The following is a 24,042-nucleotide window of genomic DNA, read 5'->3' as shown; positions in this document are numbered from 1 at the left end:
CGCTTTGGATAATCACAGATTTCAAGGGGTTTCTACTAAAATAGTCATATTTTAAAAACCAAAGCACTTTAAGTCTTCAAAATACCACCATTTTGTTCAGAAATGAATATACTTTCAAATGAATTAGTAAATAATAACATACATTATATATTTTTAGAGTTTTAAGCAAATGAAGTGATAAAAATGTGAACATCATAAAACTGCATTTTCGGTAAGATTTTGTAACGCCCCCCCCCCCTGATTTCTAAACATTCGTACCATGTTTCTGTGAAGAATTTTTTAATGAAATTTGGAAATTAGCCAAAAGAGATGTCATTTTTAATAATTTTGAGTGTCCGAAATTCATTTGACGACTCGTTTTTTTGTTGTGTTAAAAAAAAAGATTTCAAAATGATGAGTATTGAAAATTTAAAAAAATTTTCTTTGGACACTCACTATTAAATAAAACAATCTTTTTACTATGCTTATTCGTTAAAAAGATGATTGAACAGTGTTTTCTCTAGTGGTACGTAGCAATTTAAAAACATAATATCCAAAAATAATCGTTATGAATTTGAATCAAGACTTCTGTAGTAGTAGTGATAATAGCAGCAGCGATAACATGGTATAAACAGACGTTTTGTTTTTGTTGTTTATTTTTATTTCAAATCGATTTTTTTTTTTTAATTGAAAATCTGGTTATAAATAAAAAATTCTTACATGTTTAGTTAGAGCTATTTTGTTATCAACCATACAAATATTTTTAAAAATTGTGTAGTAGTAAATTTTAAAATATTTTAACAAGTGAAAATGTGAACTATCATTGTTTTGGTTCACGTGTACGAACGGTACACACACTTCTAATTTTTGTCCCTTAAAAAATGTTTTCAGTGAATTATCGAATGGAAACTAATCTACCCGATAAATAAAATAAAAAAATAATCAATATTTAAATATTTGTATGAGGTGCTCAGTTAAAAAATAAAAACGGTAGGAAAAGACATGAAATGTAAATAAAAATCAAAATAACATTAATTCAAAATTTTTAACAATTTGTCAGCTTTAGCAAAAATTTGTTTCTTTTTTTATATTTAAATAGAATTTAAATACTTGATATTTTTCCAAGCATCATGTTTTCTGTTAGAGGGACGTCACTTTTTTAAGTAACATTTATTTTTGTCTGTTTGTCATAATTCTACAATGGGTATCAAACACCCTCTTAAAAATAACAAAAAAACTTGCTTAATTCTATGTCTAATCCTAGGTATGAGTGGCAAGCCTCCTCCTAAAAGCCTTAATAATAACGCTAAGTACAAGTGGCAAACTTCCTCTGTGAGCTCATATAAGCGTAAAAAAATAAAAAGCATAAAAAAACGTTTAAAGAAAGTGCACATGATTAATCTCCCATAAAAAAATAAATTAGTCAACTGTCCTAAAACGCTAGGATCGTCTTGAAATGGTGAATTATTTTACATTTATGTGAAACCAACCCCCACTCTAAATTCTAAAATTGATTTTGTTTTGTTTCTATCAAGTCTTCAGGATGTTCACACATAATTTTCCTTAGCCCTATCATTAACCCAAAGTCAGAGTGGCAACCTCCCCACCTTCTCATAATTGCACAAAGACCCTCTTAAAACAATGCATAATCGCCTTTTAGAAAACAAACAAAAAAACACTCAGGATTTATCTATCATAGGAAAGGGGGAGGGTAACTGCCCTAAAACGCTCGAATGATTCAAAATGGGAAATCATTTTACATTAAATTCTAAAATAATTTTTGTTTATCTTTTAAAGTTTTTCAAGTTGTTCACATGCAAATGTCTATAAAGGTAGAATCACATATTTTGGAGAGGTGGTCAGATGGGGAGGGGTAACAGAAGGTGTTAATCTACAATAATACTAAAGAAAAATATATATATTAATTTTTAACCAATCCTAGATTTCGATTTCAGTTTTTGGCACATAAAATGCATTACAACTAAACTTTGAGTTCTCTAACTTCTTTTCTTTTAATGAATACATGGCATTTTTAAGCAATCGCAGCATATTTATGTGCATTTACTGCAGATTATTTGGGAACCATTCATTTCTGGAGATTTTCAGTAGCATATTCAGATTCCTTGCACAAAAATACACTCCTATGGCAAATTTCATTGCTTAATCTTGTGTTTTAACAAAGATATTGCATTTTTACTGTAAAAGTAGTGCAAAAAATGTGACAAAATGGATATGGTCTTAAAGAGAGGGAAAATCAAACACACAGGGCACATAAAGTCATAACTTCCTTGATTTTAATTGGATTTTAAAAATTTAAAGATTCTTTCTTGGCTTATCAAACTCTTTCTATATATATCAATATTGAAATATTTTAAGCCATTTAATTTTTTTCATGCGTATTGCTAGTACAAAACAGAAAACAAAAAAACAAAGCAAAAAACAAAACATGAGTCATTTTCCACATAATAAAAATTTTTTAAAATGCATTTCCACAGTGTATAAGGTCAAAGAAAGAAAAAAAAAACTTATTTTTATCTGTTTTCCTGTGTACAATGTCTTTTTTGTGGGAGAGGGGAATCATGATCATAATAATAGTAATAAAGATATGGAAGACCACAAAGAATAAAGGAATTCAATCAATCTTGGTTTTTAGTTCCATGGACATATATTTTTTCATATACTTGTACTAATACACATCTTGATAAATAATCACTTTGATGATTAGCCACACTTCAATTTTCAACTTGACAGTACTATGCATTAGGGCAGGTCGATTTGCAACTTTTTTCAGAAAATCAACATGACATTTGCATTTGTATTCGGATTAGGCGTTATCCTGTACACTGCTAAAATTTTCTGAAGACTTTTTTCTTCAGTGTCGATGTTATCGTTCTTTTTTAACGCTTGTTTAAAAGTATCGACAAATCTTTCAGCTTGTCCGTTAGATCGAGGGCTATAAGTTGGTGTTGTGACATGCTCTATGGCCAGTGACTCACAGTAGATCTTAAATTCTTGACCTTTGAACATGGTGCCATTATCACTAACAATTGTTTTTGGTACGCCAAAACGCCCAAATACCTCGTCCAACGCCTTTATTGTGTTTGCCGCTGTAGGATGTTTGAATTTAAAAATTTCTGGCCATTTCGACATGCTATCTACTATTACCAGGTAATAATATCCTTTTAGAGGTCCTGCGTAATCTATATGGATCCGCGTCCATGGTATATCTGTTTTAGGCCAAGGTTGCGTCTTAGTGGGCGGCGCTTTTGCTGCTAGTTGGCAACCCTTACATAATTTTATCATTTTTTCTATGTCCTGATCCATTCCAGGCCAGTACGTATATGCTCTCATTAGTGCTTTCATTCTGGAGATTCCAGGATGTCCCATGTGGAATTCTTTTAAAATTCTCTTCTGTAATACTTGAGGTATTACCACTCTATCTGCGTACATTAGAGTTTCATCGCACTTTGAAAATGGAAAAACTGTTAATCCTTTCCTCTTCTTTTCTTTTTGTCCCACTTGTTTTTTTATCTTGTTAATGTATTTATCTGTTCTTGCTGCTTTCTTTATTTCCTCAATTGTTACCGGAAATTCCCTAACAGTATTTATTAATATATCTGTTAGTTCATTTTCTTCTTTTAGTGCAGCTATAACAGTTTCTTCAAGTAATTCAGTTTTATTTGGGATCAACCTGGACAAACCATCTGCATGTGCAATTTTGCTAGATGCTAGGTGTTTCATTTTAAAATTGTAGTTTAACAGAATCATGCTCCATCTTTGTAACCTATTAGCTGTATGAGTAGGAACTCCTTTTTTGGAACCAAAAATCGATAACAAAGGTTTGTGGTCCGTTTCCAATATAAAAAATCTTCCATGGATGAACCTATGAAATTTCCTCATGGCGTATACAATTGCCAGACCTTTTTCTATCTAACTATAATTTTTTTCTGCGGGTAGCAAAACCCTTGAGGCATGAATAATTGGTTTAGTCGATCCATCTTTGAGTCTGTGTAGTAGCACAGCACCTAAACCGTATTCGCTCGTATCTGCTGCTACAATTAATTCTTTTTTCGGATCGTAGTGAGCTAGTGCTAAATCCGATAACAGACATTTTTTAATCTTTAGGAATGCTTCATCACATTCTTTTGTCCAGAGCCATTTTTTATTCTTTTTCAATAATTCGTTTAAAGGTGCTCTTAGTTCATGCATATTTGGGATATAAGAATTATAATAATTTGCTAGTCCCAAAAATGACTGTAGCTGCACTATATTTTCTGGTCTAGGCATGTTTTTGATTGCTTCAGTTCTATTAGGATTAGGTTTTCTACCATTTCAATCAATCACCTGTCCCAAATATTCAATTTTGTCCATCCCAAAATTACATTTTTCGAGAGCCACTTTCAATCTATAGTTTGATATTCTCTCGAATACTTTGCCAATGTGGATCTTATGCTCTTCCACATTTTTACTTCTTATAAGGATGTCATCTAGATAAGCCATAGCAAAATCCAAACCTGCTAACATTGTATCCATAATTTGCTGGAACAAATTTGGGGCTACTTTTAAACCAAAAGGCAAACGTTTTAGTGAAAATAGTCCTTTATGGGTATTTAATGTCAGGTACTTAGCACAATCTTCCTGGACTTTTACTTGCCAATACGCTTCAGACAAATCAATTTTTGTAAAAAATTTTTCCTCCGCTTAACTTCGAAAAAATTTCCTCTGGGGTAGGGAGCGGGTAGTTATGCTCCTTGAGACAATCATTTAGACCTGTCGAAAAGTCCGCGCATATCCTGATTTTATTATTTTTCTTAACGTAAACCGTGGGTGAAGCCCATTCAGAGTAGTCCACTTTTTCTATTACTCCAATATCTTGAAGTCTCTTTAATTCTTTCTCTATAGTTTCTAATGCTGAATATGGAACCTTTCTTTTGGGTTTGAAAACTGGTTTAGCTTCGTCCTTTAGTTCAAATTTCACCTCCGTTTTCGTGCAGCAACCCAAACCTTCAGAGAATACCTCTTTAAAGTCTTTTTTTAATTCGTCAATAAACTTTCCTGGTAGTTTAGACTTTTCTAAACCCGCCAGACTTACTTTATTGCAAAATGAGCTTATGGGTTTTCCCCATAAATTAAAAAGAATCATTAAGTCTATACCGAACAAATTAGAATTTTTCCCCGGTACGACATATAACTTGATTTTCACAGCATTCTCCTTTAGAGACACATTGGTAAAAAATTCACCCTTAAATTTTAGTTTATTTCTGGCAATTTTTTTTGTATTTTGTAACTTTGGAAACCCAATTTTCTTCCAAGTTACTTCGTCAATTATACTTATGTCGCTTCCCGTATCTAGAAGACAGTTCACATTACAGCCATTAATTTTAATATATTTTCTTTTATCACACCTAGACTCATTTTTAGAACCAATGGTCTTTATTTCTGCTTTTCGGTATTTTCCTTTCCTGCATACCGTTGATTTATGGCCTTTTTTATTACATTTGTTACATATTTTGTATTTAAAATAACAATCTTTAGTGAAGTGGTTTTTTCCCCCACATGTCTTACAGGATTTTTCGTGTGCACATTTCATCACCCTTTCCATTTTTTTTTCCATATTTTTTTCTTCAAAATTTTTTCCTTCGATGCTTGTATTGTCCTGCTTTAAATTTAACAGTTTCTGACACTCTTCCGTAACTTTTTGTAACGTTATTTCTGTGTCTTGGTTCATAATGGATAATATCCTTGAATGAATATCCTTATCTTTAGAGGCTGTTAAACCTTGCACAAAGATTAGACTTTTAAACATATCCTCTTTGAGGTCTTTTAATTTAAAGGATTCACAATGAACATTCACTTTCCCTGCATAAGTAATAAAATCTTCGTCCTCCTGCTTCGTGATATTTAAACATTTATAACGTGTATAGAATAGACTATCTCGTTCACTGAAAATGTTTGACAATATTTTTATTGTTTCACTAAAAGAAATCTCTTCAGGTTTCTTTGGCAGGATAAAATTCATATACTTTGTATTTTCCTGAGATCCAAGTTTTTGAAGAAGAAGGATAATCTTCCCTTCATCTGTCCAAGACTGACATCTCTTAGCAAAAATATTTTCGTATCTCCGAAAATATGCCGGAAAAGTTAACCCATTTGTCGGCTCGTATACAAATTCGGATAAAGAATTTGCTATTCCTTCAGGAGTGAAACGACAGTCTTTCTGCTGTGTTAAAATACTCTGTAGTATTTCGCTTTGCTTCAACTGATGTTGCTGAAGTAATTCCATTTGTTTTTGTTGTGCAAACAATGCCGATTGCATAGTTCTAGTTAATTCCGCTAATTGCTCCATGTTAAAAAAAAATTTTTTTTTTTTTTTTTTTTTTACAAAACAACACAATTAAACACAAGATTAACTCATATGTCCTATAAATTCAATGAATTAAAAGCACAATGTCCTTCCGAAGGAAAAAAAAAAAACACCTCCAGCCGAATAAAACTTGAAATGGACACTTTTTTTTTTTTTTTTTAAATATTCTTTTCAAAAAAATGTTCGCTTCAAAATGTCAATTTTTTTTTTTTTTTTTTAGCACTGTAACCAACTGAAACACTTACTTTTTAAATGTTGGCTCTGTCGAAGTTTTTTTTTTCTTCTTCCTTCTTTGGATTTCTTTTGTTTTCTGCTCGTTAATCTTCTTGTGTGCTTATTCCTTCGCTTTGTTTTTTAGTGAGTTTCGTTCGAATTCTTCGTCGCCAGTTGGTATATCGTAGATTATATGAATAACAAGTTATTACTGGGGTTGTACAGAAAGGGTTTATTTAGGTAAAAAGGTACACACATTTCTAAGCATCCATTGACAGCTTAGTACTAAATTCTGTCTCCCACGTGAGGAGAGTTTGCTTGTCTTTTTATAGACGTAACAGTCCATTCATTTGAGGGGTGTTGGATCAGTCCATTATATCAGACACGTTAGCCATCTTGCTTGATTTTAGGTCCCAATTTTCTAAGCTGCATATCTTGGTTTAACTTCTCGAGAAATACCAACAGTATACTCTCAAAAATAGACTCTGGTCTTCACACTTAAATTATTTGTTTCTTCTGCTGTCAGATAATGATGATCGGAAGGGACACTAATTTTTTAGAATTCTACTTGAGGCAAATATTGATAATTATTGATACAAAGTTTCCCCAAAGGACCAGTAAATGTTGTTAGACTTTTTGTTGTTCCATCAATTAATTTAAAAATTGCTGTAAATGGCAGTTTTTCTAGTGGAACCTGAAAAGTGGAAAATTTGCATGTTTAATAATAGCCAGATTACATAATAAATACCAATATATTATTTTATTTTCCACAAAAAAGAAACATAATTGCAGGTGATTCTATAGAATTAATTTGACCTCCTTGTTAGGACAAGTGCCTTTGACAATTTTCTGTCTTGCACTTTACTGCAAAGTCATCACATCTCAAGACAGAAAATTTACAGCTACAAAAAGATATATCAAACAGTCTGTCTAGCTGTTCCTTCATTCTTTTCACTTTGATTGCTGCAAGAGATTTCCTGTCAATCTGTTTGGCCCTCTTATAGCAAAATATATTGACCTTCTGTCCTATATAATGTTACCTTAACAAGGGCAATTGTGGATTGACTGCTTGCCGAATACTAATTATTTCCTTAGCAATTAACTTAGAAATCTCACTATTTTTTAAGTGAGGATAACTGTTTTCGAAGAAATAACTAAACTGGATGACTTGTCGTGAAGTTGGGGGCACTGTTTCATCCAAATGACAAGGTGGACCAGCAAATTATGAACCACGGGTTAAAACTGAACGCCATGCTTTTACTGATATTCTAATCTGAAAAGTAAAATAAATAAATGGATTATAACTGAAGGAAACTGTATTAGACTATCTTCTAGTTTCATACGTAAAAAAATAAATGCTAATTATAAGAAATAATGAAAAACTTTGTAGAGTTGAATTAGATGTATTGAAGAGAGAGGACCAAACCAAATCAGAGGCATAGTAGTGTTTAGTTTAGACATTTTTATGCAGATTTTAGCTCCTCATTCGATAACATGAATTTATCCATAAAGAGATTCATCCTTGATGTAGCTGTGCCATTTTAAACGAATGTTTAGTGTTTAGAGTTTGAAAAACCTGTGCTTGTGTATCTATGTTACTATGCTATTTTTAATAGTGTTTTACTGTTAAATTTGTAGGTGAAAGTTACAATGCAACCTCCTTCCCATATTAAGAATGGCTTTCTAAATAAAGTTATTTTAGCACAATAACATAGATGCACAAATAACGAAAAACCTTTAAAGGAGTTTCCTTATTGTTATATTGGTAGAGAGGCTGGTTGATATCGGTTGATAAATTAAGAAATAATAATAAAGGAATAAGAAATAGTTTTTTTTTTTTTTATCTCTTGGGGAACGCCTACGGCGATCGGTGAATTTAAATTCAAATATAATATCAAATATGAAAGCATGCCCCCCCCTTCGCCGAGCGTGAATTTAAATTCAATAAAAAAAAATAAATAAATAATAATAACAAATAAATAAACGCACTAGCGTTCGAGCCGTACACACACACCCCTCCCTCCCGCTGAAAATGCAATGCGCGAGAGAGCCCACTGTCAGCGAAGCTAAGGGAAAGGGAGAGGAAGAAAAAGTGAAATCGATGCGGACGAATAAAGAAAGCAGTTTTTGAACTGAGCGTTTTGTCAATGGTGAAAAACGATAGCGTTCGCATAAAAAATTTGAGAGGCAAGAAAAAAAGATAAAAGAAAAAAAGACTGCGGAGAGCAGTGAACATTGTCAAATGGACCAGTTGTTTTGTTTATGTTTGAATGAATAATGAACCAAAAAAAAAAAACTTGCTATGAGCCAGTGGTGCTCAGGAATGCCCAAAGCGCAGCGTAAACAGATTTTCCTGAAATAAACGGGAGTTGAATTCTTTTGGTTGAATTCTTCACGGCGAAGATATTAAAGATGAATAAGAAGACGGTTGAAACGAACAAAAATATTGTCATGTCGACGGGCGTCCCCATCCAAGAAGAAACCGAACAGGAAAAATCTCGCGAATGATGAACTTTGCAGAGACATTATGAAATAAGAAAGTCCAATTGGATAAAGTTAAGTGACTATTATGATTTCCCCATCCCGATATCCCCGCTCCTTGTCTTTGGCCGAACTGTCATACCATAATGGAAATCGTATATATATTTTCTCTTATATTTTTCTTCTTTTTTTTTTGTCACCTTGTTTTCTTTTCTTTCTTTTATGATGTTTTTTTTTTATCATCCGACCTCACCCCAACCTATTGCGGTGTGATATTAAATTTAAGGATGTTGAATAAAATTTGTGTTTTAAGATTCTAGTGTTGTCATTCTTGCTTTGAGTTTGAATCGTTCGGAACAAAATGTGCTAATGAGAACCTCAGACAACGTGTCAAATAGGTCACAAATCGTGGCCGACACTTTACTTGTCATTATTTTATTTTTATTTTTATATTTTGTTACGGACAACGTAGGGTGAAGCGCTGACCTAGAGTCATCCACCCTGACTCAGCTTCATATCAGTCCGTAACATTATTTACTCGTATTAATCTTTGTAGGTTATCCGATTTAAAAACTATAATTTTAGAAGAAAAACACTGCTTAAAAACAATTACTCCCTAAAAATAAAAAAATAAAATTTGACACTAATTTTCTGCAAAGTATTTTTTATTAAGTAGAAAAACTTGAAAATTTACATGGTTATGTTTCGTAAAGAATGTGTAGAATAAAATTGTAATGACTATTTGCTTTAATATAAAACTGGAGTATTACCATATTTTAATAAAAATTTCAAATAGAATTTGATGTGAAATATTAGATTGGTGCAAACATGTTTTTGACGTTTGTTTAAACGTCCAAAAAATGCCATTATTTTTGCACCAACCTAATAGAAAAACAAATTTAAAAAGATAAAAACAAATGTTTAAATTCACTGCAGACACTTGAAATATAATAATATATATATTTTAAACATGTCTTTTTCGTTTTTCCTTTCGAAATAATTAAGCCTAAATCATGTTTTCAAATTAAATAAACAAACGTTAATTTTCAATATCAATAACGAGCGTGTTTTGCGACGGTGAAATCTAAAATGTTTCCACCCAAAAAAAGTTCCTGAAATGAAAAAGCAAACTTTGGTTGCTATTATTTTAAAAAAAAACATAATTTTGCTTTTACACTTAATATTTATTTTATTAATTCATTATCCTCACTCATTTTATTTAAAAATGTAGTTTAAAATATATTCTAAATAATTATTCCATTTTCTTAACAGTACGGATTGTTTGGATGACAGGACGTTCTTAACAATTCACCGAAAAACTTTTAATCGCTTCAATTTTTCAACTTTTAAAGTCATTTCCTCAAGCAAAGATAACGATTTTGAGAAAAATATTTTGTGTAGGTCTTTTCTATGTCAAACCCTAACTATCATCATCATTGCCTCACCGGGGTTCCAAAATCGACCTGCCCTATTGTGCATGCTTCTGCTCTAGTTAGTTTTCTGTAATGTTTTTTTTTAACTTTCAACATATTCTGTTTGAAAAGGAAAGTCACTACTATAACTTGCCCAAATGGAAAAAGATTTTTCTTTAACAGGGCTTGAGTGCCTCACAGAACATAGTGCTCACCCATCTCCAGCATTTCTCTTTCTCTTGGGTTTTTAATTTTCCTGACCTCAGTGCTATCCTTATTTACCTCAGTGTCAACCATACCTTTATCTACAAGACCTAAAAGTCTCCCAATTATGTTACTACCTGTGTCTATACTACTAATACGTCCTGATTTTACGCTTCATCAACAATACGTTAGATTCCTCATCCAAATTCTCATGTTGATATAGACGCTTCTGCATTGGAAAATAATGTTCTGTGACTGATTTGCTGTTTGAATTGCTCAATAGATGCTGTCTAGAGATGTTTAGCATGCACTTTTGTAATTAACTGGTTTCTAATTCTATAAGAGATAGGCTTGGTTTTTTCTATTACTATGTAATACAGATGCTAGCTTCCCTCTTTTCTGGTGTTTTTATAATAAACTAAATCAGCAATCGTAAACTCTGTTTTTTATTTTTTTTTATTTTTTGCAAAGTGAATCGTCTGTCATCTTTTTCCTGGCTTTTCTAAGGTTGTTCCTAACTAAAGTGATGCATTTCTTATGGAGTGATTTCATGCTGTTCATCACCATAATATACTCTACAAGATCTTAGTATGTTATCCAATGGCAGAATAGCATCTCTGTTACAGAGCAAGTAATGTGGGGAGAACTTTGTCATCTCGCTCACATGGAACCTTACAGCTGGTAACATCTGACTGATGTAAATATCCCATCACTGTTCGTTGTCCCTTATCTGCTTTGCTAGGACATCATGCATCATTCTATGAAATCTTGAAAGGTTTCATAGAACGATGCCTGATGTATGAGATTTTAAATATGCTATTGTAAAAATAGTGTAATGTGGTGTTTATAATTTTAACAGATAGATTAAACTGGTGGAGGGGAGAACTTTTCTTTCTTTTGACATCTGAAAATTTCCCACAAACTGCATGCCTGAAGGGAGAAATGTGCTCATGGTAATGAGTTCTCATCATTCAAAGTGAATGCTGATGTTCGCTTATAGTGTTAGAATAATGCTCACCCATTTTCAGCATCCCCCTTACTCCTATTCTTTTTTAATTTTCCCGACCCCAGTGCTATCCTTATTTATATTATATGGCTGTACTTTTATCTACAAGACTTGAAAGTACATATTTACCCATATCTATGCTATTAACACATGCTAATGTCATACTATGAGTCATTATTTAACACTCCACACAGACACAATGTAAGATTCTTCGTCCAAATTCTTGTGTTGATGTTGACATTTCTGCATTGGAAAATTATGTTCTATGACTGTTACTCTGAGGATGATAGAATGATGTGGTCACATGATGCATGTTGAGGTCCTCTAGTGCTTTTTTCATCACTTTATTAATATTTTGGGGGACGTCATCTGTTAAAAGTTGGAGTAGTGCTCCGTATCTGGGGAAAATCTTGTCAATTAACAGATGTACCATGGTTTCTGCTTTCTTGTTAGGGGCAGCAAAAGCCTCCAACCAACCACTATACGTATCTATAATGGTTCTATGTACTTGATTATCAGAAAGAGTCTTTGGGTAGGACCCGGAACATTTAATGCTAATTTAGTGAAAGGAAAGGGAAGTAAATCACATTTCTTCATGTTTCCTCAGTTTTCTGGTTTACCTATGTATTCGTTTAACTCCTTAAATAAATACGGCCATAAATAGTTTTGTTTTAATGGTATGAAATATCTTTACAAGCACATGTGACCATTGAGTCATGGTATTGAACTAATAATCTTTTCCTAAGATGCGACAATACATTTAATCTAATCAGTGGTTCATTGTTGGGTTGAAACAAGTAATAGATTATTTCGTCCATTATTATTTTATTTTGTTCTCTTTTGGACACTATCATTTTTATTTGCATCTTCAAGTCAAAATTTCCTTATTAGTTTCTTGTTCCCTAATTAAATCTTTTCCCGATAATGTAAATTGTTCGTTCATTACTGATGAGTCCTCATCATTCATGCAAACTCTTGTCTCGGGGATTCAAATTTATTGCACTTACTAGATAATTCCTATTATCTCTACTGGAAGATCATCATAATCCTGACTTATATCCTCAGAGCATGACAAAGGGATTCATGCAAACATTATCCTTTATATAAGTACTATTACACTGGTCAACAACAAATTTGTTGTCTGTGTTTTTTCAGCTGATTTAGGACGAATTTGATGTACTGAACCAAAAATCACATTGGTTTTGCTCAATCAGGTCAAATTTTTGAGCTATGGTCACATGTCGTTTTTTACATTTTTGTTCACATGTACGCATGTGTGGATCGTTTTAGAAATTAATGGGAGTAAAATGCCATGTCGAATAATTGTTTTGATTGGAAATGATAATTTTCATGACGAGAAGCCTGTCTTTGCTCTTTTGTTATTTTCATGGCAAGTGCTTGTCTGAGCTCCAAACTTTCAGAAATAAACACTCGACCAGCAACAGCCACCATCAACAATTTCCTCCACTCTCTATCTGTACCTAAATCTAAATGTAGATTGCATGAATACAGCTTCTTTCCCAGAACTGCCCACATGTAGAACACTATTCCATTGTCCTGCTTCCTGGCCGACTACAGTATGGTAGCCTTCAAGTCTAATGCAAACAAGTTCTTATTGAACTGTCCCTTAAATAATCAAGTTGTGCCCAACTTACACCATCGATTACTACACTACCATCTTACATTCATTAACCCTTATCTTTGAGTAGCCTCCGTGGCTTGATAACTGGTGACTCTCGTGTAAAATAAAAAAAAATAAAAAATGGTATTCAGGTTCGATAGTTCTGGGTGATTATATTGAAACAGAATCAGTTTAAAGTTATAAAACCTCAAAATCTTCCAAAACTTAATGCTCAGCATACATAAAGGACTGGCCTCCTGTGTGGGAGGAATGTGATCAACGACCTTCTGGTGGACAGACAATACTCTTCCCACTGATGCACATCAAGCTTGACTTAATCAAATAGTTCACCAAGGCTTTGAACAAGGATGGTGACTGCTTCACTTACTTGTGCCAGACTTTTTCAGAATTGACCATAGAGAAGTTGAAAGCTGGCATCTTTGACAGGACTTAGATCTGGTAACTCATCAGAGATCCAGAGTTCAAAAACTCAATGAACGAAGTGGAACTGGGAGCGTGGAAGGCATTTCTTCTGGTAGTGAAGAACTTTCTTGACAACAATAAGACAAGAAACTATTCCAAACTTGCTGACTGCTTTCAGAAATCTGGGCTGCAACATGAGCATCAAGATGGACCAGTTTCCTGTGAACCTGGGTTCAATGAGTGACAAGAAAGGGGAGAGATTCTATCAGGACCTGAAAGAGATGAAGACCACGTATCAGCATCGCTGTGACGCAACCATGATGGCAAACTAATGTTGGAATTTAAAGAGACCTCCCTCCTGCTAAGCATTCCAAGAGTTCGAAGAAATGGAAGTTGAAGCCTTGAAGTTTGAACAATGGTGAAACAATATGCAATTTACATGTACTTACCTTTATTAATGTCCATCATTCAGTTTACAGTAATCAATATATATTGTTGGCCAAATATTTTTTTCTCTTAAAAACATATTTAGGATGATATATACTGACAAACATTGGCTAATGTCACAAAAATGTAATCAATCTTATCACAAGATCTGTTTCTTTTTTTTTTTTTTTTTTCAAATCAACTTAGCACAAAACCTGACTCGATGGGGAGAAACGGATGTCATTTCAGGAAATGACATCCGTTTGTCCCCATCGAGTGCAGTGCAAAAATACCCTAAATCAGTTTTAGAAATCTAGACAACATTCAAAAATAAAAATTTGTTGCTCAGTCTTATAGCCAGCAATACTTATAAAGCCTACATCTGTATCTTCTTTTATATGAACAAGTTCAATAAGTATTCTAGTGGTCTGTGATCTGTCAAGATGGTGAACGTTGCACTATGCAATTAGTGAATTATTTATGAAGGGCATAGTGTCGATACACTGTGTCGATATACATATGCTTCCTTCCCTATGGTTGACCATCTTGTCTGCGTGTCACTCAGCTAATAATAATAGGATATAAAGACAATTGGTTTTCCTTCCTCTTTACCTTCCCTCTGATCGTAGACCATTTCTGACAAACCAATGATTGAATGATTGGAAGCATCCATATATTCTTATTCGGATTGGAATAAGCTAGTATTACCATCTCTGCAAGCTTTGTTTTTCATTCTTTCCATTGAAAACATGCATGCTTCTTCATCAAAGAAACTAGTGACTAACAATATTCAAACTTTTATTTAATAAATTGCTGGTAATATGAGGTCATACCAACGATGGTCCTCACCTGTCTCACAATGGTTGGAGTCACCTGTCTCACAGTGGTTGGAGTCACCTGTCTCACAGTGGTTGGAGTCACCTGTCTCACAGTGGTTGGAGTCACCTGTCTCACAGTGGTTGGAGTCACCTGTCTCACAGTGGTTGGAGTCACCTGTCTCACAATGGTTGGAGTCACCTGTCTCACAATGGTTGGAGTCACCTGTCTCACAATGGTTGGAGTCACCTGTCTCACAATGGTTGGAGTCAAATCAATTTTTTAAAATTGCCTTTGTTCAGATCTGGCTGTAGATCCTTTTCATTAACTGAACTTCAGATACTGAATTTCTTTTCTAAAGAACTCCCACTTTGTAGCTTTTAATGAGATTGTTTGTGCAAACTACTCAGTACCTTATCTATGTGTTTTAAATGGCCTTCCATTGTATTGGAGAATATCTGTGGATCATCCAAAGACTAACACAAATTCTTGTAATACTATGGGGCATCAATTTCTTGAAGACTCCAGAGCGTTTGCAAATCCGAATGGCATCACATTAAAGTGAAATAAAAGTCATTATGGGTGGACAGACTTTCTATTTGCATCCTTACTTTCTATTTGGTTTCAGGAAACCAACGAACCCAATAATCACGAAAACCCTAAATAGATTTGATGATATTCCTAACGATAAAAACATCCTTTTTTTGTTGGATACCCAGTCATATCAGCATAAAGGGTAATGATAGAGCTGACAAAGCAGCAAAAGCAGCACTAAATTTGACCATAACCAAAGATAAGATCCCTCGTACCGATCTAAAACAAACCATAAACAGATATATTAGAAACACATGGCAAGAGTCGTGGAACTCCTGCACTAAAAACAAGCTATACCAAATCAAGGAAACCATAGGAAAACAGAAACCAAACAAAAGAATGACCAGAAAGGAGGAAGTTATAATAACAAGACTCCGAATAGGCCATACCTCTATAACACACTCCTACCTACTCAAAAAAGGAGCCCCACTTTGCACACCCTGCCAGGAACCATACACAGTAAATCACATATTAACAAGATACGAAGATTTGAAAACAAACCGACTGAATCTATATAATGAAGAAACTGTAAAAGACATATTCACTCATGTAGACCCAACTACTCTTCTCAAATATCTGAAGATAACAGGGTTACTCAACAAAATTAAAAAAAAAACAAAAAAAAACCCTTATCTAACTATATAAACATAGACACTGAACACCAGATACATACATAAAACCTATAACTATTAATGTATATAAAAGACTCTGGCATTAAATGACCACATAGGTTGATATGCCATAAAACCAGTCAATCAAACAATCTATTTGGTTTCCCTTTTTTTTGTCTATCCTCGTGTTATAGGGATCTGGCTGGACCTAAGGCGTCAACTTGAATCTGCTGTCTAGTGTGGCAAATTTCATGGAGTCCTCATATTCATGGCTTGCATCAAACCGGATCTTCCATTTTACCTCTGATAGAGCTTTCTAATAAGCTACCTAGAGATCCGTCGGGTTCGTCCCTGATTGCCGCTATTAGTACCTGTTTTCTAATTTCTTGCATCTATTTCACTATATATGCCTTTTGCCAACCATACTATCCTCTGCTAGTTCTATGTAATCCTGAATTTCCTCTGATCTAACCTGCTTTATGTTGGTCAACTCAACTATCTGCAAATTAAGATTTGCAATAATTCTATAATACTTTTAATTCCTCACCGTGTTAAATGTGCATTTTTTAACATTGACCTATTAATAAATTGACCAACCAGCCCCTTGTGGGTAGAACGGGTGCCTGACATTTTTCTTCATCAGCATCTCATACTGCTTTAAAATATCTCTCTATGGTGTCTTGTCATACCTTCTATCCCCTATCATCTGTATGCTTTAATGGTCTAATGTTCTTTGAAAGGGATTCGCCCCCTAAATGTGCTTGTCACTAAACTTACTGCATTCTTTAATTCCAAGGTCAAACCTTGAATGAATTCAGTAAAAATGTACTCCAGTACAGTTTTACTACTATATTTTTAAATAAGTATGCAACAGCCGAAAGAAAAAACCCAAAAATCTTGAAATCAAATTAGGACCAAAACAAAGAAAAATCATTCATTTTTAATAATAGAGAAAGGTAGTTTGCTTGAAGCATTGCTAGTAAATAGATATAAAGGAGTATAAGAAGGCTAAAGCAATGCAGGTAGTTGGCTGTTGTATTGATGTGATGTATGAGCAAAAATGAACAAACAATTTTTTTTTTTTTTTTTTTTTTTTTAAGGAGATTCTATGGTCCCTTTTTTTTTTTTTTTTTGAAAAAGAGATAATATTCTCAAAATATTAAGACCTCCACTATCCCGGTTATATCAAACAGTAAGTTCATATTTAGTGATTTGCATTGTGATTATGTTGAAAAATAGATATACGAAGTGAAAAAAAAAATAACAACACAAATAAGACCTTTTATTTCTCCATTTTTGTTCACACGTCACAATTATACAACAGCCAGTTCCCTGCATTGCTATAGCCTTCTTATACTCCTCCATATCTAATTAATTTTTAACAAAAGTTCTGTTGTTTACATACATACACACTAGTGTACTGATACTCGATGGCTGACTGGGATGGTTTCTGAACATTCATATCAACTACTTCTATGCTCTATATTTAAAATATAGCATTGCACTTAACTGATTGGTTAACTATCAGCATAGACAGCTACATGCCCTCCAAAAAATTCCAACAGAAAATGAACAGCCTTGGTACATTCCTGAATGTACTGCTGCAATTGCACACCCTGCTTTAAATGTAATAGATGTTTTGAAACTAAAGTTGTCTATAGAACTGTTAGCAATCACTGCAAAAAGATTATAGAAAATGTGAAAGTGTCATATGCTCAGTCCATCACGCTCAAAATAGAACAGATGCTTGGTTTCCATGAGTTTTTGTGAATAACAAAATCCTAAATAAATGTGTATCCTTTATCCTAACCATCATCGAGCCTCTGTGATTTTGTCAGCATCTAACAAAACCAAACTCTTTGCCAGGAACTTTGCAGCAAATTCAACCCTATGCAATCATGTCTCCTACCTCTCGAATTTCCTCCCAAGACTGAAAATAATCTGAGTGACATCCACATCTGTTCGTGATATTGCCACATTCATCAAGAACCTTGACGCCAGCAAAGCAACTGGTCCTGACAATATTCCAGTTATAATACTCAAAAAGCTGCAATCAGAATCTTACAAAGCTATTCAATCAATGCATAAAAGAGAAATGCTTCCCAACACCTTGGAAAATCTCATTAGTTTTCCTAATATTTAAAAATAGTGGAGATCGATCTTCTGCATTTCAGACCAATTAGCCTTCTGTGCCATGAATAAGTTGCTTGAATAATAGAGAAATTGTCAACTATCTCAGCAAAAACGATCAACTCCATAACAAGCAATATGATTTCCATTCTGTGAGATCTACAGCTGATATACCGACTGTGATTTTACATAGAATCAGTGTATCTATTGACAGGGGTTTCCTCTTGAGAGCAATAACTTTTAGCATATCAAAGGCATTTGATAGGATTTGGCATAAAGGTCTACTTCACAAGAAGCTATGGAATATATGGAAATATCTTCTCAACCATCAAAGTTTTGCTTTCTGATAGATTTATACAAGTAGTCATCAATGAGCAAAAGTTTGAAACTCAAAATATCAATGCTAGCGTGTCTCAATGATCCATCCTGGGCCCAACTCTTTTCCTTGTTTTCATCAATGATCTCTCAAATAATATTCTATGTTCATTCATCAACATATATGCAGATGTTATTATGATCTATGGTAACACTTTAAAGGCCAACAATGATCAAGATCTCTGAGTCTCTCTCCTCAAACCTTGATCAGGTGATGCAATGGGGTAAAAATGGCTGATTAATTTTTTAAAAAAGCGTTTATCTTTTCACCTTATGCTCCAATTCCCACTTGATCCCGATTGATATGAATAGCTATCATGTAAGAGGTTTCCTATTTTGACAAACTTTTGGGTTTGCCCTGAAATGGAAGACTTACATTAAATCTGTTGCCATGGTCACCAAAAAAAATGGTTGCATCAATCTACTGCTCCAGTAGCAATACACATGAAAATATTGAAATGGTTTAAAATATTTTAATAATTTTATACATAGGAGCTTGATGAGCTAAGAAAGAATTAAAAATTTTATTAAAAAGCCAATTAGAATTAAGGAAATTAGGACTATTTTTGTATCTCATAGGTTTGAATATTTTTCCCTATTTAAGTCCATATGCATTTTGTCACACTTTTTATACTACGTTTTCACTAAAAATGTAATCTTTGTCAAAACACAATATTAAGCTATAAAATTTACCATATAAGTGTGTTTTTGTGCAAAGAATCAGAATATGCTACTGAAAATCTCCATAAATTAATGGTTTTCAACTAATCTGCAGTAAATGCACATAAATATGCTGCAATTCCTTAAAAAAGCCATGTATCCATTAAAAGCAAAAAAGCTGAATTGCAATGCATTTTATGTATAAAAAACTGAAATCTAAATCTAGGACTACTTTAAAATGAATATACTGCAAGCATGGATGCTCGGCGTTTCCCGGGTATTTGGAGATTGAGCAAAAAAAAAAAGTGGTAGTAGGAAGCCAGGATCAAACCCGTACTGCAAAGGAGGAAAAGAACGGGGGAGAAAACGTGACGTCTTTGCTCTTATGACCACCGCCAAACCGGAAGTGACATAGCTTTTAATTAAGGCTAGACAATTGAAAGAAGAGGATGACTTTCGAAAATATCGGCGAAAAAAGTGACCCCCCCCCCCTGTTGAAAAGTGCCCAGTTCAAGGTAAAGATATTAATGTTTTTAGCCGATTTTTTTTATGTTTGTCGTCTGAAAGGTCAAACTTCAAAACTATACTGATCTTGTGAAAATTTGTCGCCTCTGTCAGAAGTTTTAGGTAGACATGCAAACATACATATATTTATATATTGGTAACTCAAATTTTCGACCCAAACCAATTAAAAGAAATTATCTGAGTGGTAGAGACCGCAGAGATCAATTTTTTTTAAACTTTGACCCCTATTATGACCCCTTTAACATTTATTGTTTTGGGCTCAAATTAAGTTAGATCCAAATCCAAGGAACTATATCTAAAATTTCAAGTGTTTAGACCCCCAAATTGGTGGAGGAGTTTGGTAAAGTTCTCAAAGGTCAAATCGTTGAACTTTGGCCCCTTAATAGGCAAATTTCTGACTGAAAACAGATTACAAAGATTTTCCCAAATCTCAGTACCCTGTATATCAAATTTCGAGTCTGTAGACTGAAAATTGAAAGAGTTATTGCATAGGGAAATGTACACACACACACACAGACATTTTCACTTTTATAGATATACTAGCATTTCAGCCCGGTTTTGGTGTATGCAGAGCAAAAAGAAAAAAAAAAATGGTCAATGACTGTGTATATCAAATTTCGAGTCTGTAGACTGAAAATTGACTGAGTTATTATGTAGGAAAATGTACACAGACACACACACACACACACACACACATTCACTTTTATAGATATATAGACTAGCATGGGTGCCCGGCGTAGCCCGGGTGTTTGGAGGTGTGTTTTGAGCAAAAAAAAAAAAAGTGGTAGTAGGAAGGCAGGCTCGTACCCGTACCGCAAAGGAGGAAAGGAATGGGGAAAAAACGTGACATCTTTGCTGTTATGACCACCGGCAAACCAGAAATGATGTAGGTTTAAATTAAGGCTAGACAATCGAAAATATCGGTAAAAAAAGCAACCCCTCCCTGTAGAAAAGTGCCCAGTTTAGGGTGAAGAAACGACCCCTCCTTGAAGAAAATTGCCCAGTTTAAGGTGAAAAAATTCATGTTTTTAGGCAATTTTTCGGTATTTGTCGTATGAAGAGTCGAGTTCCAAAATGATACTGATCTTGTGAAAATCCGTCGCGTCTGTCGAAAGTTTTCGGTAGACATGCAAACATACATATATACATTTATATATTTGGTAGCTCAAATTTTCGACCCACACTGATTAAAAAGCTTGCCCTATACCTGAATACCCTTTATGTAAAATTTCAAATGTTTAGACCAGAAATTATCTGAGTGGTAGACCGTAGAGGTCAAATTTTTTTTAACTTTGACCCCTATTATGACTTAACATTTATTGTTTTGAGCTCAAATTAAGTTATTAAGTTAGATCCATGTCCAAGGAACCTATATCTACAATTTCAATTGTTTATACCCAAAATTGGCAAGAGTTCTCAAAGGTCAAATCGTTGAACTTTGATCCCTTAACAGCCAAATTTTTGCCCGAAAACAGATTACAAAGATTTTCACAAATCTCCATACCCTGTATATCAAATTTCGAGTCTGTACACTGAAAACTGACAATTATTGTGTCGGGAAATGTACACACAGACAGACAGACACATTCACTTTTATAGATATACTAGCATGGGTGCCTGGCGTTGCCCGGGTATTTGGAAGTGTATGTTGGGCAAAAGAAAAAAATAAAAAAAAATAAAAAGGAACCTATATCTAAAATTTCAAGTGTTTTGACCTAAAATTCTTGGAGGAGTTTGGTAGAGTTCTCAAATGTCAAATCATTGAACTTTGTCCCCTTAATCGCCAAATTTCTGGCCGAAAACGGATCACATCGATTTTCCCAAATCTCAGTACCCTGTATTTCGAGTCTGTAGACTTAAAATTGACAGTTATTGCATAGGGAAATGTACATACACAGACACACAGATACAGACACGTTCACTTTTATAGATATACTAGCATTTAAGCCCGGCGTTACTCAGGTGTTTTGAGGTTCATGTTGAGCAAAAAAAAATAGCGGTCAATTTTTTTAATTTTGACCTCTATTATACCCCCTTAAAATTTATTGTTTTGGGTTCAAATCAAGTTATTAAGTTAGATCCATGTCCAAGGAACCTATATCTAAAATTTCAATTGTTTAGACCCAAAATTGTCGGAGGAGTTTGGTAGAGTTCTCAAAAGTCAAATCGTTGAACTTTGACTCCTTAACAGCCAAATTTCTGGCCGAAAATGGATCGCATCGATTTTCCCAAATCTCAGTACCCTCTATATCAAATTTCGAGTCTGTCTGTAGACTTAAAATTGACAAAGTTATTGCGTAGGGAAATGTACATAGACAGACAGACACATTCACTTTTATAGATATATAGATAGATTAATACCACCACTTCCCCCCCCCCCCCATCTGACTACCTCTCCAAAATATGTGATTCTACTTTTGTAGACAATTACGTGTGAACACCTTGAAAAACTTTAATAAAAGATAAACAAAAATTATTTTTGAATTTAATGTAAAATGATTCTCCATTTTGAGCCATTCCAACATTTTAGGGCAGTTAACCTTTTTATTTTTTCTATAGAGGATAAATCCTGTGCATTTTTTTTTTTTCTCTAAAGACGATTATTTTGTGTTTGCCTTTGTGCAATTATGGGAGAGTGGGAGGTTACCACTTTGACTTTGGGTTAATGATAAAGCTAAGGGAAATTATGTGCGAACATCCTGAAGTCTTGATAGAAACAAAAACAATTTCAGAATTTAGAGTGGGGGTTGGTGTCACATAAATTTAATGTAAAATAATTCACCATTTTGAGATCATTCTAACATTTTAGGACAGTTGATCAATTTATTCTTTATAGTAGATGAATCACATGCACTTTTTTAAGGAAGAATTTTTTTTTTATGCTTATTACCAAGGAATTTTGTTTGATGGGGGACCTTGTCATTTGAACTTAGCGTTATTATCAGGGCTAAAAAACATTTTAGGAGGAGGCTTGCCACTCCTACCTAGAGTTAGATGTAGGAATAAGGGAATTTTTTTTTTTTTAGATGGTGTTTAACACCCATATTTATGGTTAGTGATTCATAATTATTGGCTTTTGAAAATGTTATGCCAAAGATTCATGAAATTACTTTTAAATATGTAAACGTAGCTAAACGAGCACGTAAAACTTTAAATAATTATGATAAACAGTCCAAAATAAATTTTATTTAAAACACGTGACATCACTCTAACAGAAAATGTGACGTTTGGAAAAGTATCAAGTATTTTTGGCCCATATTTAAATAAAATATCAAAAAAAAGTTTTTGTTAAGGCTTACAAATTAAGAAATTTTGAATGAATTTGATTTTTATTTTCAATTACATTTTTTCTACAGAGTGACTTTTTCCTATTTCGTTTATAAACTTTCCAGTTTTTATTTCTTTACAAGAAACTGAGCACCCCCTACAAATGTTTAAATATTGATTTTGCATTTTTTTTTCTTTGATAATCTGGTAGATTAGTGTCTATTCGATAATAATTTGCTAAAAATATTGTAAAAAAGATGAAAATAAAAAAATATAGAGACGTGTACCACTCGTACATGTGAACCAAATGTTGTTACATATTTAGTTAGAACTATTTTGTTATCAGGATATAATTAGTTTGGGGCACCTGAACAATCAGCACCCCACTTTACAAATTTCTTCTTTTCATCTTTTTTTCAACTATTTTTGTGGATTATTATCAATTAGAAACTAAGCTACCAGATTATAAAAAAAAAAAAAATTAGTATGTAAAGATTTGGAGGGAGTTTCACATACAATGTTCTCATAAAGCTAGACATTATTCTTAGAACTGATTTATAGCCCTGTTTGGATGTTGGCTCATGGCTATTATTATTTTATTTTTTTTGCGACTTTTCACTTTGAGAAAAGTTTGGTCTGGGGATGGGTGGTAATCACTTTCATAAATTGGTTAAAAATTTAGTTTTAGTTTAAGGTAAGATTTATCAAAAAATATTTTGTTAAAAGTTTAATCGCTTAATCTATAAAATCTCTCAAAGTCGCAACTAAAAAAAAATTACAGGGGATGCGACAGACCAAACTTTTCTCAAACTGAAAAATTGCAAAAAACAAAAATGATAATAGTGGTGGGGAGGGGAGTCAATGTCGTAATTTGTAAGGGGGTGCACCAAACATTTTTTATTTTCATATTTTCAATTCGTTCTGGAATAAAAATC

At 33.5% G+C, this 24,042-nt stretch overlaps 1 protein-coding gene across 4 annotated transcripts in view; it reads left to right on the top strand.

Moving 5' to 3' along the window:
* The window catches only part of LOC145276869 (activating signal cointegrator 1-like), a 158,541-nt gene that overhangs the window by 120,514 nt on the left and 13,985 nt on the right, over positions 1 to 24,042 (top strand). The window lies entirely within an intron of this gene.

Source organism: Euprymna scolopes, chromosome 5 (assembly GCF_053919585.1).
Source record: "Euprymna scolopes isolate OS-2025 chromosome 5, ASM5391958v1, whole genome shotgun sequence".
In the NCBI taxonomy this organism is placed as follows: Eukaryota; Metazoa; Mollusca; class Cephalopoda; order Sepiida; family Sepiolidae; genus Euprymna; species Euprymna scolopes.
The sequence above is the reverse complement of the archived record's forward strand: the minus strand, read 5'-3'. Positions and strand labels throughout refer to the sequence as shown.